The 13,588-nt window shown below is 48.6% G+C and overlaps 1 protein-coding gene and 1 long non-coding RNA gene across 6 annotated transcripts in view; one reads left to right on the forward strand and one right to left on the reverse strand.

Moving 5' to 3' along the window:
• The window catches only part of Eml1 (EMAP like 1), a 173,372-nt gene that overhangs the window by 29,812 nt on the left and 129,972 nt on the right, over nucleotides 1-13,588 (forward strand). The window contains exon 1 of one of the 5 annotated variants that reach the window (XM_039112551.2): nucleotides 13,442-13,568. The exons of the other annotated variants lie outside the window; for them this stretch is intronic. The gene's annotated coding sequence lies outside the window, so the exon portion shown is untranslated. Of the gene's footprint in view, nucleotides 1-13,441; nucleotides 13,569-13,588 lie in introns of those variants that run through there. 5 annotated transcript variants of the gene reach the window in all.
• LOC120103620 (uncharacterized) lies at nucleotides 2,735-6,755 on the reverse strand. Its single transcript, XR_005506250.2, has 2 exons — nucleotides 6,467-6,755; nucleotides 2,735-3,740 (listed from the first exon to the last, which is right to left on the reverse strand). It is a non-coding gene; the product is annotated as an uncharacterized LOC120103620 (long non-coding RNA).

A 13,588-nucleotide genomic window follows, 5' to 3' on the forward strand; every position in this document is an offset into this window, starting at 1 on the left:
AGGGAATCAGGATCTAGACCCATCTCATACTTGCCATAGAGCTGAGACTTGAACTCTGCCATCTCACTCAGCACCCTCCTGTGTGTGTTTGCTACCACAGAACCTTGAATAGCCTGACCCGGAAGAGCTCCCAGCAGGCAGGGAGAAAGAAAACAAGAAGCCTCAGACAAGGCCTGAAGCTCGAATAGGCCATCGGCTAGTCAGGACTTTTCAGTGTTTTCTTCCTACTTGATGCGCAGTAAAGAGCTTTTCCAACCGCTATCTCACTCCAGCCTTTGGGCAGAGTCTCAGACCAGCAGAGTTGGGACTCTCTTTCTTTCAAGTCGATGTGGCTCCACCAGCCTAAAACCATTCACACAGGTAGTTCCTGTGGTGGATCTTCCATTGGTATTTGTCAGATATCTGGGGCTTGACAGACATCACAGTCTTGAGTAACCCTGAGGGAGGTGGGTGGATGGAGCAGCATGGTAGGTGTCAAGCACAGGCCGGGAGAGATCTCTGTGTGTCCCTGGTTCGCGGCAGCCCTCTCTCTGGCAGAGTCAAGCTGCCCAGAGTGAGTTTGCAGGATTTGACAGGAGGCAACTTGACCACATTCTCGGGTGACAGCAAGGAGGTGATAGGGAGGTCACAGGATGAGTATAGGAAACGATCTCTGTCGGTTCAAACAGGGAAGAGACTCGTGAGATTTGATGGTCACGGAGTCCAGCACCCAGATTGTGAAATGACAGAAGATCCAACGGCAATGAGACAGAGATGTAGCGGGAGAAATGAAAGATTCTGATCACGTGGGTCAGACGACTTTATATAAATAATCTGCAAAACTGAGCCTTGAACCAGACAGTGACCTTGACTGCCATCGTCTTCCTCTGTCTCATGTGACAATAATAGCAGTGGTCTGGCTGGGTCATTTCTAAATTTATTTGTCTCATAAACTTTAAAGAATTACGGCATCTAGAGTGTTCGGACGGCTAAGTGTATGGCTTCCTGGATTTGTGCAAAGTGAGCTCACCTGCTCAGGAAGACCACACAAGGGCTGCCAGCCAGCAGCCCAGCATGGGGGAACTTGAGAAACTTCCACCCTGAGCCAAGAAGCTGGGGTTGATGGCTGCTGGTGGGGAGGGAGCATTTTCTTCAGGGGCGTGGCCCATGATAGGTTGCCAATGCCCCATTAGATGGTCCCACACTAGGTACACATGGGAAGTAGCAGGAAGAAGGAAAGAGAACGTGAAAGTTGGGAGGGGTTTTGGTAAGAGGGAGATAGAAGAGGAGCTGGGGAGGTATGGAGGGTAGAGAGATGAGATTACAATATGTACACGCATAGCATTCTCCAAAGAGATAGAAGTAGTTATACACAGAAGAGAAGAGAAAGGGAAGGAAACGAAGGAAGGAAGGAAAACAGAAAGAAAGAAAGAAAGAAAGAAAGAAAGAAAGAAAGAAAGAGAGAGAGAGAGAAAGAAAGGAGAAGAAAGAAAGATTCATGCCTTGTGCATGACTCTGTCCTCAGAGAATTAGCGCCTTCCCATTGAGGTGCCTGAAACCCCCCATTTTCTGCTGCCCCACACCCCAAGGCGAGCATGGCTTTCCTTCTCACCTTAGCATTGTTTTGTTCTCTGCAGATTTTGTACACAAATGACAACAGCGTATGTTGGGCGCAATTTGGACTCACTGAGCTCACATGTGTTGCTGGTGAGCTGTCTACTGTAACGTTGTGTCTGGAGACTGTTGTGCTTGAAGGCTCTCTGTCCTGTTCTCTGTCACTATAACACCTACAAGAGTACCACAAGTGTGTGGTGTCATTACTGACCACTGATGGAGGCTGTGACTGGCTGTGAGGCTGTCTTAAGTGATTTTTACCACAGATAGTCTGTTCCTCAGGTTCTTTTTCCCCCACAGCTTTGGTGTGATGTAAACACGTGCCTGGGTGGTGATGGGCCAGAGGCTGTCAGGGCAGGAGAGATGCTGGGAAGGAGTCTCCCTCATGGCGCCCCGACCCTGCTCTGTCATGCAAGAGGGGACATTTGGCTGCTGAGGACTGGGGCTCCTGATGGCATGGAGGATGCTTTGAGGCAGAGTTTGGATGTGCAACTCAGAGAGGGGAAGCAGCTTGCCCATAGAATTCTAGCTTTGCCAGTCTGCCTCCACCAGGCTTCTCTCCTCCAGGTCAAGGTGGACCACTCCCCCCATCTAGTCTGCCCTCTCCAACAGACCCAGCCCCAAGTACGAGCTCCTCATGTTAGGTGTTAGGCGCTGGCTCAGAAGAATGTCCAATGTCAGCTATGGCCAGGTTCCAAGTGTACCTCTTGGTCCCTTCTCCCAAGGGACAGCACACAGGCTGCCCTATGTGTGACCACGAAAAGCATGGGTGTTCTATCCCCAGGGCCAGACCTTGGGTGAGACCCTCAGGCCTGCACTGGTTCATGCTGTGGTGTGTCTGTCCATTCTGCCGGACAGAAAGCCAGGTGCATCAGAGCTTCTGGGTCTAAGAGAGGTGAGGCAGACTGCCTCAGAGGTAAGTCCTCAAACCTGTCCCATCTCTGGGTAGGGGGCAGGAAGCCATGGGCCCACGATATTCCTTCCTGTCTGGTTTCAGCGTATCTGTGTTACTTCTTGACCCACACTGCTTCGCCATGAATAGAGCAGCTGGGCAGTCACTCGTGGTTCTAATGCCACCAGGAATGGCTCGAGTTACTGAAAGGTTACTACTCTCATGCCACATAACAACAACACAGTCATCTGAGGCTGAGAAAATGAATCTTATGGAAGGAGGAGGGTAAGCCATAGTATTACTGAGGATCTAAAGCAGAGGTTCTCAACCTGTGGGTCTTGGCCCTTTTGGGGATCAAAAGAACCCTTTCAGAGGGGTTGCCTAAGGTCATTGGAAAGCACAGATATTTACATTATGATTCATAGCAGTTGCAAAATTACAGTTAGGAAGTTGCAATAAAAAATAATCTTATGGTTGGGGTTACCACAAGATGAGAGAACCTGTATGAAATGGTCACAGCCTTGAGACTTAAGAACCGCTGATCTAAAGTGTCACTTCTATACCAGAAGATCTGGTAGTGTTGCCTCTGGGTTGAAAGAACCGGTCTCTTGGGGAAAACACACTTAAAAAAAAAAGCTAATTAATGTTCCATGGCGAAGTCCAACAGAAATGACCATACACACCTGTCCTGTGTTCAGCCCTGAAGCACAAGTATGAACCTGGGGGTCGTGTGTACATAAAGACCAGCTCCTAGGGAAACTGCGAGGGGGAGGAAAATGAGCAGGGAGGGCTTCAGGCCCCGTCCCAGCCTGCAGGATTCACCTTGCTGCACTGACTAGGAGCCAGCGGAGAGGAATGGGAACAGTTCCAGCACTCGGTCTCTCTTCCAGTGAAGCAAGACGGTCCAGCAGCCTGGAGCAGAGCTCCAGAGAAAATCAGTCCCACGGGAATGGGTGGGGGCTGTTAGAGCCAATGGAATGAAAACGGAGGAGACTTCCAGAATGTGTTCAAAGTCTGGTGTTCCTTGCAGACCTTGGCATGTCGGAACGTCCTGGAGAGATGCTGATTTGCTGGGTCTGCTGATCAGCTCCCGGGGCTGGCTGATGTGAGTGAGCCAAGAACAGGCCCTGAGCACCTAGGGATCAGGTGACACTTTCATGATACCCTTGTGCTGTGGAGCATGTGGACAGGTGGAGGGTCACAAAGGCCTTGGAGGGTCAGGGTGGGCTTCCTGGAGGGGACACTGGATGTGCTGCTGAGGACAGAGAGAGATAGATGTCAGGAAGGAGCAGGCACGATTTGCCACATTAGTCACAGAAAATGCAGAGTGTGCTCTCCGTGGTCAAGGTAGTGTGCTTGCAGAACTAAGACTCACCTTGGGCCTGAGATTAGGGATGCCTCCTCACAGCCCGTTCCCAAAGATTAAGTCCAAGGCTGTGGGAAGGGATGAGAGAGGGAGAGAGGAGATGCCTTGGAGAATTAAGGCTGGTACATCAGAGACGGTGAGAACCCACAGTCCAGTGTCTGACCACCAGGCTTGTTATTGAGATGGGTGTGAAAGCTGCATTCTTCCCGGAAAGGAAAGATTCCTGAGGGCAGAAGCTATGCCTCCTGTCCTTTGACCCAGTGAAAAGGAAGGAAGTAATCTCACTCTGACAGCTACTCTTGATTTCCCAGTCGGCTGGTGACCATTCTGTGCTCTAGTCTCAGGATGGGTATCTGCCTTTAGCTTTGGGGCCACTTGATAGCCCTGCCATTGGGTTGTCCTTAGTGTAATGATAAACTGCAAGTTTCAGTTCTGTGGGGTATGTGTGCATGTGTGTGTGTGCATATGTGTGTGTATGTGTGTATATGTGTGTATATATGTGTGTGTGTGTATGTGTATGTATGTGTATATGTGTGTATGTGTATGTGTGTGTATGTGTGTGTATGTGTGTGCATGTGTATGTGTGCGTGTGTGTATGTGTGTGCATGTGTGTGTTTGTATGTGTGTATGTGTGCGTATGTGTATGTGTGTATGTATGTGTATGTGTGTGTATGTGTGTATGTGTGTGTATATGTGTGTGTTTATGTGTGTATGTGTATGTGTGTGTATGTTTGCATATGTGTTATGTATATGTGTACGTACGTGTGTATGTGTGTTTGTTTGTGTGTATGTGTGTGTATGTGTGTATGTGTATGTGTGCGTATGTGTGTATGTATATATGTACGTATGTGTATGTATGTGTGTGTGTGTGTGTGTGTGTGTGTGTGTGTGTGTGTACAAGACAAGGACTTACTGTACAGCTCTGGCCGGCATTAGATCCTTCAACCTTTGCCACCTTGAACTCACAGAGATCCACCGGCCTCCGCTTCTGCCTCCTGCCTGCTGGGGTTAAAGGCCTGGCCGATACAGTTTCAAAAGCAGTGTTGGCTTCTTGATGAGGTGTTGTCCTAACACCACCACTGCTTTGATGGTGGTGCCTTATGCTTGCTTGAGAGCCCTGTGACCTGGCTGAAGTGGGTCCAAGCCAGTGCACAGAGCTTCATAGAGGAGCCTGAATGATTGTATTCTGTTTCTCTGTTCAAAGTTTCCTTCCCTTCCCTTCCACTTTTTTTTTTTTTTTGAGACAGCATCTAATGTCGCCCAGGCTGGTCTCAAACGTACTATGTGGCTGAGGATGACCTTAACTTCCGGTCTTCTCCTGAGTGCTGAGTGTACAGTCAGGCACCACCACTCCCAGTTCACGTGGTGCTGGGAATTGAACTCAGGGCCTTTTGCACGGTAGGCAAGCACTCTCCAAACTGAGCTATCTCCTCGGCCTTGATTAGCGTTTCTTAATGTGGTGAAATACACAGCAGCACTTGTGACTGTGCACTTTCTCTTCCGGTCACTCTGTTCCCAGAAATACTAACTCTGAGACTTAATATTTCATGAATAAATAAATACTCAGGCCTAAGCTTCCACTCTGTTCTTTCTCTGATGGAACTCCCACCTCCTATTTCCTGCCTTAGCTCATTGGCCATAGGTGTTTTTCCTGACAGGTGAATGGTTTTATACAGCGCGCGCGAGATTCTCTCTCCCAGCACCAACTATCAGAGACTCTCTTTCCCAGCACCGGCTATCTCAGCCATTTCTAGGTGCACAGTAGAATAAGATCAGTGCAATTAAGGCCTTTCCCATGGGTGTGTAATCATTCTAGCTGCTTTCCATAACTGAGTTCACTTTGTGGAAACGTGAACTGTCCCCCCACCCAGGCTCTAGTAATTACCATCCTGCTTTCTGTCCTTGTGACTTTAGTGGCCCACATCTGTCATCTATAACTCAGTGTGGCATCCTCTGGGTTCACTTATGTTGTAGTGAATACCACCGTGGGCCAAGACTCAGAAGCACTCTCTTGCATACGGGCCAGACAGAGTATCCACTTATCTATCTGTGGCTAACTTTGGCTACTATGAATAAAGTTACCATGAGCACAAGTGGGGAATCTCTGTTGGCACTCCTGTTTACGGCCTTTTGGGTATATATCTAGAAGTGGAATTGCTGGTTCATATTAGAATTTCATTTTTAATTACTCCAAGAAACTCGGTTGGTAACTTAAAAAGAGAATCGCATTTAGATCAGAGTTTGTTTTGGGGGAAGGTTTACCAGCCACAGCTTCACCTGGGCATTCCATCCCACAACTCCATTACACCGGATGCCCCCCCAAAACCAGGCCTCAACTCTTCACCTTCACCATTGAAATTCTACTGGACAACATTAAATGTCTACCCAGCCCAATATCAATAATTTGTTTCACTTGGCAAGGAGTGATGTTTAAAATTTAATGGAGCCAGCAGATTTCCATAACTCTGCGTTGCCAAGCGGCAACCACACTAATAAACGGCCATTGCTTCCCTTGTGAGTGTTTGTGCTGAGCGAGCAGGTCAGCTGCTAATGCACAGAGCCTGGTGCTGGCTTCTCCAGGAAGCGGGGTCCAATCCATCATTTCAGGGACTTACTTTGAAAAGGCTGCGTGTCCACTGGGAGTCCCCGCTTCCCAGAGGTCTCTCTCCCTGCTTCTGCTGATTCATATTCCCATAATTCCTCCACTGCATAATATTTTCCCATCACCATGGTGACCATGTGAGAAGAAAGGCTTGGGGAGAAACTTCAGAGTTTACTTCATGTTTCCATAGCCAAGCCTGGACTTCAGTGGAAAGTGGCCATGAGTCTAGATTGCAAAGAAGAGAGGCTCTGTAGCGGATCTCGCTACAGCTGAGAGGGACTGTGAGGCAGGACTCACGGCTGGGAGCTGGGCCTAGTTGCAGTAATTGCCAGTCATTCCTGTTGGGCGAGACATCCTTCCTAAACCTCGGTTTCTTTCTCTGTAAACTGGGGTGGGGAATGAGAATTGGTTGAGAAAATGCAGGATGTTTGCAAACGGTAAAATCTTTCTCAAGATGATACAAGATGCCTTATTCTTGGTCAAAGCGGTGGTAAAGGGGGCTTGGTCTCGCTTTACTGTTGTTTTCTGTCTTCCTCAGGGCCTCCCTCTGCTCATTCACACACACACACACACACACACACACACACACACACACACACACACACACACACACAGGAACACACACATGTGCACAAAAATGAATACACACACATGAACACACACATGCATGCACATGCATGCACATGCATGTGAAATACATGCACACACACAGGAACACATACATGTGCACAAAAATAAATACACACACATATGAACACACACATGCATGCACATGCATGTGCAAATACATGTGCACACACACACACACACATACACCACAACACACCCCTACAGCATCCTAGGTGAGCAAGTACAACTCCATTTTATATCTGTTCTTCCACTGGGTCCCACCCATGTCCACAGAAGCTAAAGAAGTACTTGGGTTTGAATTTGGGCACAGGAGATGCTCACCAAGTCATTCTGCACCAGGCTAGGGGTAGGGGGCAGACAATTGCCTCAGGGCCAAGTCATTCTGATTTAAGATTTGCTTCGGGTTCCCAGTAACTTTGTATTTGGCAAGGATAGGGACAGTCAAACTCCCACGGCTGGACGTGTGTATTGAATATAAGAGCCATTCCTACCTCAGTGGTGAGGCATTGTGGTCATCTCAGAGCCTGTGTTAAAGGAAACCTTTACAAGAACATGTGGGCCCCAGATTGGACCGAACAGACAGAAGGACCCTTCAGTGTAGTGGGGTGAGAGCTCAGAAGACTTGTGGGGGCTGGGCCAGGGAGGGAGGATTGATTCAGGGCTGTGGAACTGCTGGAGATGCCCTGGAAGAAGGGACTTCAAAACTGTAGGGAAGAACTTGGGCTAGCCCCAGCTACACCTGGCTTTGATGTACAGGCTTGCTCAGAGCATCAAACCAGGAACACTGGGCTTACTTATTTACTTCTTTTGAGTGAGCCTACATGTTTGCCATCAAGTCACTACTTCGGGGTGGCATCCTTCAGTCGCCGCCCACAGTTTTTGTCGTTTTGAGACAGGGCACCCTATTGGTCAGGACCTCACCAAGCTGGCTAGCAAGTCTCAGTGAGGCCCCTGGCTCTTCCCCTCCAGCCCTGGGATCCCAGACACACACTTGACTTCCCATGGTTTTTACCTGGGTTACGGGGAATCAGACTTGGGTTCAAGCAGGTTAATGTCCTCTAATTTAAATGTAAAGAAAACTTGCTCTGAAGTTGTTCTCTCAGAGAAGCCAGCCAGGGAGTGGGGGAACATGGGAATTTATGTTACCTTGCCTCCACCTCTTTCTCTATGTAGAAGAGGACATGGGCTTCGCTCCTTGATCCGGAATCACTCCACCTCCACGTACATTTCCCACAAGTCCCTTCTGCCTCCTCTAATCTTCTGAAGGTTCACTCAGTTGTTCTTTGCTCTGTCTGCCCATTTCCAACAGATCCTAGACTTTCTCTTTCTCCTCTTCTCTCTTTCTGCCCCTCACCCTCTCTTTCCCTCCCCTCCCCTTCCTCCCTCCCCCCCTTCCTGACCCTTCCTCCTTCTTCCCTCTCCCTTCCTTCTCTGTCTTTTTTTTTTTTTTTTTTTTTTTTGGTTCTTTTTTTCGGAGCTGGGGACCGAACCCAGGGCCTTGAGCTTGCTAGGCAAGCGCTCTACCACTGAGCTAAATCCCCAACCCCCCTTCTCTGTCTTATTACACCCTTTCATTTATCTCTCTTCCGGTTCGATGACTATTTCTGCCATTTTCGCTGATGTGGCGTCTATCCAGTGACTTCTTCGATTTCAGACTCTGCACAGTTCTGTGATGTTCACCTGCGTTCCTGTAAGAATTCAAATCAGTGGTCTGTCCCCAGAGTTATGTAGCCATTGTCAACATTAAAGTTCAAAACCTTTCATTAACCCCGAGCAGAAACCACTCTCGTAATCAATCGATGGCCTGCTGCTCCTGCACCCACTGGCTCCTTTCTTGTCTTCATGGTTTGTCTGTTCTCAACATCCGTGTGTGCTCATGTACTATGTCCGAACACCCAACAAAATCACCTTAAGGGGGAGGGCTCTGTTTTGGCTCATGGTTAAAGGGAATGCATTTGTCATTGTGGAGAAGGCACAGCGGCTGGGGCTCCACTTACGGTGCTGTGGCCGACTGCATCTCAGAGGGTCAGGAGCCAAGAGCTAGTTCTAAGCCTTGTATCTCCTAGCTGAGCCCCGTGTCCGGAAGGTTCCACAGCCTCTCAGAGCAGCTGCGGGGACCAAGTGTTCACACTCAGGAAGTATGAGGGACATTTTATAGTGAAACTCTGCTATGACCCTGAAGGGAACCCTACACCATGAAGCGTTTAGTGTCTGCCTTCTTTGTTTGATGTAAGGCTTCAATTTTGCTCATGTTGTGGCTTATACGCATACTTGGTTTCTATGGCTGGGGAATAGTCCATTATGCGGACATAACACATTTTTCACCCATTCACCAGATGGCAAGCATTGAGGGTTTTTTTTTCCCCCAATCTTGGGTCATTATGAACAATGCTGGCAATTAGTTCACTATTATATGTTATACTTCTTGGTTGAGATGTGTTACCTTTATATTCATTGTATAATATTGTATCTTACCGAAAACATTTGTTACAATGGCTACTTTAAAACTTCAAATGGTTTTAGTATGTGGGCCATTTTAGGATGGATGTGTGCTGCCTGAGTTCTTCCTAAAAACTGAGTTACGTTTCCTGTAGAGAGGGGAGGAAAGAGGTTGGAGAGAGGAAGAGAGACAGACAGACAGATGTAGAGAGACAGAGATATATAGAAAGACAGAGATAGAGACAAAGAGACGGAGAGACAGTGAGACAGAGACAGAGAGACAGAGACAGAGAGACAGAGTCAGAGACAGAGAGCGACAGAAGGACAGACAGATACAGAAAAACGGAGACAGATAGGTAGAGATATAGAGAGAGAGACAGAGAATGACACAGAGAGAGAGACAGAGAGAATATTGTAGGTGTGGGACCTTGCAGAGGCCTGGAGCAGGCACGGTAGCCCCTGGCACTGGAATGACAGAGTGTTCTGAACCTGGGTCCTCTGGAAGAGCAGAGGGTGGTTCTGACTGCTGAGCCGTCTGTCTCTTCTGCCCCAAGTGTTGACGTTTCTGTTAGTTAACTTGGTTAGACTTAAACTTCAGACTCTGGCCTCTGTGGTGGGTTGGGGCTCACATCTTGCTTAAGATTTTAATATGTGTCAGAGGATGTGTGATTTGGGGATCAGCCAGAGGACCTGGCAAGACTCACACACAGGACCTGGGGTTCTGTTTCTCTGGTTCTGCCCTTTCTTGGGTCACCTCTCCCTCCTCTCAATTCTGCTGGATGGAGGGACAGCTGGTCATCTCTTGGAATTTTAGTCACATTATGTCACAGATGTGTTTGGTCTCAAGGCAAAGCCTCAAAAATGAGGGACTCACCTCATATGGGTTCCTTCTCAGAATTCCTTTCTGTAATTCTCCCCTTTTTTGAGACACGGTTTCTCTGACTGGCCTTGAACTCAAAAATCTGCCTGCCTCTGCTTCCCGAGTGCTGGAATTAGGTGTTCACGCACACACGCACAAACACACGCACATGCACATGCATGCACGCACACACACTCTTGAATGCATGCACACACATGCACACATGCACATGCATGCCAGCACACTCACACACTCACACACTCACACACACTCTTGAATGTGTGCACACACAGATAGACGTGCACACACACACGCACACATGCACATGCATGCACGCACACACACTCACACACACTCTTGAATGCATGCACACACATGCACACATGCACATGCATGCCAGCACACTCACACACTCACACACTCACACACACTCTTGAATGCATGCACACACATGCACACATGCACATGCATGCCAGCACACTCACACACTCACACACTCACACACACTCTTGAATGCATGCACACACATGCACACATGCACATGCATGCAAGCACACTCACACACACTCTTGAATGTGTGCACACACAGATAGACGTGCACACACATGCACACATGCACATGCATGCAAGCACACACACACATTCTCTTGAGTGTGTGCGCACACACATACATACAGGCACATGCATACACATGCACACACTCGCACACACTTGCAGGCACACACACACTTTGATCACTCTCACAGCCCTGTTACTCCCTCACATTCCCCCCCTCTGCCACTGAACCTCCTCCTCCTGTTCCTACTTTAATGCTGTTCTCTCTCTGTGTGTGTGTTTTGTTTTTTGTTTTGTTTTGTTTTCTTCTTTGTGACTTGGTGTTAAGCAGGGTTGCCTACACGGGCACAGGGGTTGGTGACTGCTTTTCAATCACAGGGAACTTATGTACAGCTACACCACTGAGGAAAATGATGCCCCTCCCTGAGCAGCCATAGTTAATTCCCCAAAAGTTTCTTATCTAGGGCTGGGGCCTCAAGACCCTCGCTCTGATTCCATGCTGGAATGGTGACAGCCCCATCTCTTTCATGTCTGGTGCAGGTGACCATGGCTTCTGAGAATTCATGGCTGCCTTGACCACGCCCCGCCCAGACAACAGCACTTCACAAACCGCTCCCATTTTCCAGCTGTTCTCCCTTCTGAGATATTCACTGAACCTTGGTGGGTGTCCATGTAGGCCTCCCATTTAGGGCTGAGCTCTCAACAGTCTAATCTCAGAGCTTCCGCCAGTTGTGGATCTCTTCATTAACCGCTGATCACTGCATAGAGAAGCCTCTCCATCCAGGACTGAGGGCAGCACAGTCCATTCAAAGGCCGGGCTTTGTCCCTGTGCTGAGCCCTGACTGTTGTTAACCTCAGGGCCTTGGGTGTCCCTTACTATTTGGTCCAGAGTCTCTGTGTTCGATGGGACCTGTGGATGGTCTTATTCATAGCGAGTGACACAAAGGCCTCTGACTTCACATTTTTCCTTATCTTCCTGGACATATTCTGGTATTTTTTTTCAGCTTGTTCCACATATTTTGTATTGTGGCTGGCCCTCTTAGTCTCTGCTAAATTGATTTTATGGGCCATTAGTGGGTCACAACCCGTGTGTGACCCGTGGTGCTCTGCAGCTTGATAGACAAGGAGCAGGTGCTCGTAACGAGGCACTCAGTGAAGGAATGAAGTGCAGTTCCTCCCTCCCCACTCACAGCCCACAGGGCTTTTCATTCTGAGCTACTGGGGAATGGTCTCGGGCTACCCCAGAAACAGGGTCCCAACTATGGTGCCTCTGCACCTTCCTCTGGGGCCTACAATGGCCAGAGCCCAAAGTCCCTTAGGGTTCATTCCCCAGTTGAAACAATTCAAAGACTTTTGTAATATCCTGACTTCCCCATCCCATACACACATTTTCTGTCACACACACACACACACACACACACACACACACACACACACACGCACACACACACACATGCGCACACACACACACACAAACACAAACCTGAGCTCTCTGTCTCTGTGTGTGTGTCTGACTGTCACATACACACACTCTGTCTCTCTGCCACACATACGTGCACACACACACACACACACACATACACAGTTTTTCTGTCATACACACATGCTTTCTGTTTTCCTCTCTTACACACACAGACTCTCTGTCTCTGTGCCACACACACACACACACACACACACATACACACACAGAGATACACACACACATACACACACAGAGATACACACACACATACACACATACACACATACACATACACACATACACACAGAATCTTTCTGTCATACACACATGCTCTCTGTCTTTCTTACACACACACACACACACACACACACACACACACACACACACACTCAGGGCAGTGACAAAGGCTGCCAGCTTCTTATTTTGCTATTTAAATGTGGACGTACAATGACGATGCCTGCCACGTCTAACCTTGGCTTCCTAAGAGGAAACTTACTATTTTAAAAGTTCTACTGTGTTAATTTAGTGTGCGTGCATGCACGCTTGCACACATCCACCACAGTGCACATGTAGAAGTCAGAGGAGAATGTGTGGGAGTCAGTTCTCTCTTACCATGTGTGTCCAGAGGCTCAGACACAGGCTTTCAGGGCTTAGCCACAAGTGCCTTTACCAGCTATCTTGCTGGCCCAAGGAAGTTTATTTTGTCCTTCCAAATGCCATATAAACAACCTGAGAAGAAGGCAAAGCCCCTAAATGAAACATGTTTCCTTTCCTGACACACTTACTGTATGCGCCCTTCTCTAGTCCATGGGCATGTACCCGGAGTCCCGACCTGACTGACACCCTAGGAGGCTAGGCTGGAAGGACCCGGAATCTTTCAGAATCCCTGCCTCAGATCCCTAGAGGGAGGGCATCGCTCAGGACTAAGCTGCTGGGAGAACAAAGGGTTCCAGATTCCCCAGAATAATTATCCCACTGCAGAGGTTCAGGCCTCACTCACTCCCAGAGTCCTCTCTGTTCGATAGAATTCCCAAGCCCCAGAGCTCATTTCACTAAGTGCAGGCGGCCCCCTGAGGCAGCCCCATCTGCCCTACATACCACCTCCCAGACACACGGGGTCTTGTGGCAGAAAGCAGGAGCCTGGATGGGAAGAGGAAACGGCTGGCTGAGGTGACTGCCCCCCTCCCTAA

This window comes from Rattus norvegicus, chromosome 6 (assembly GCF_036323735.1).
Source record: "Rattus norvegicus strain BN/NHsdMcwi chromosome 6, GRCr8, whole genome shotgun sequence".
NCBI classification, from domain to species: domain Eukaryota; kingdom Metazoa; phylum Chordata; class Mammalia; order Rodentia; family Muridae; genus Rattus; species Rattus norvegicus.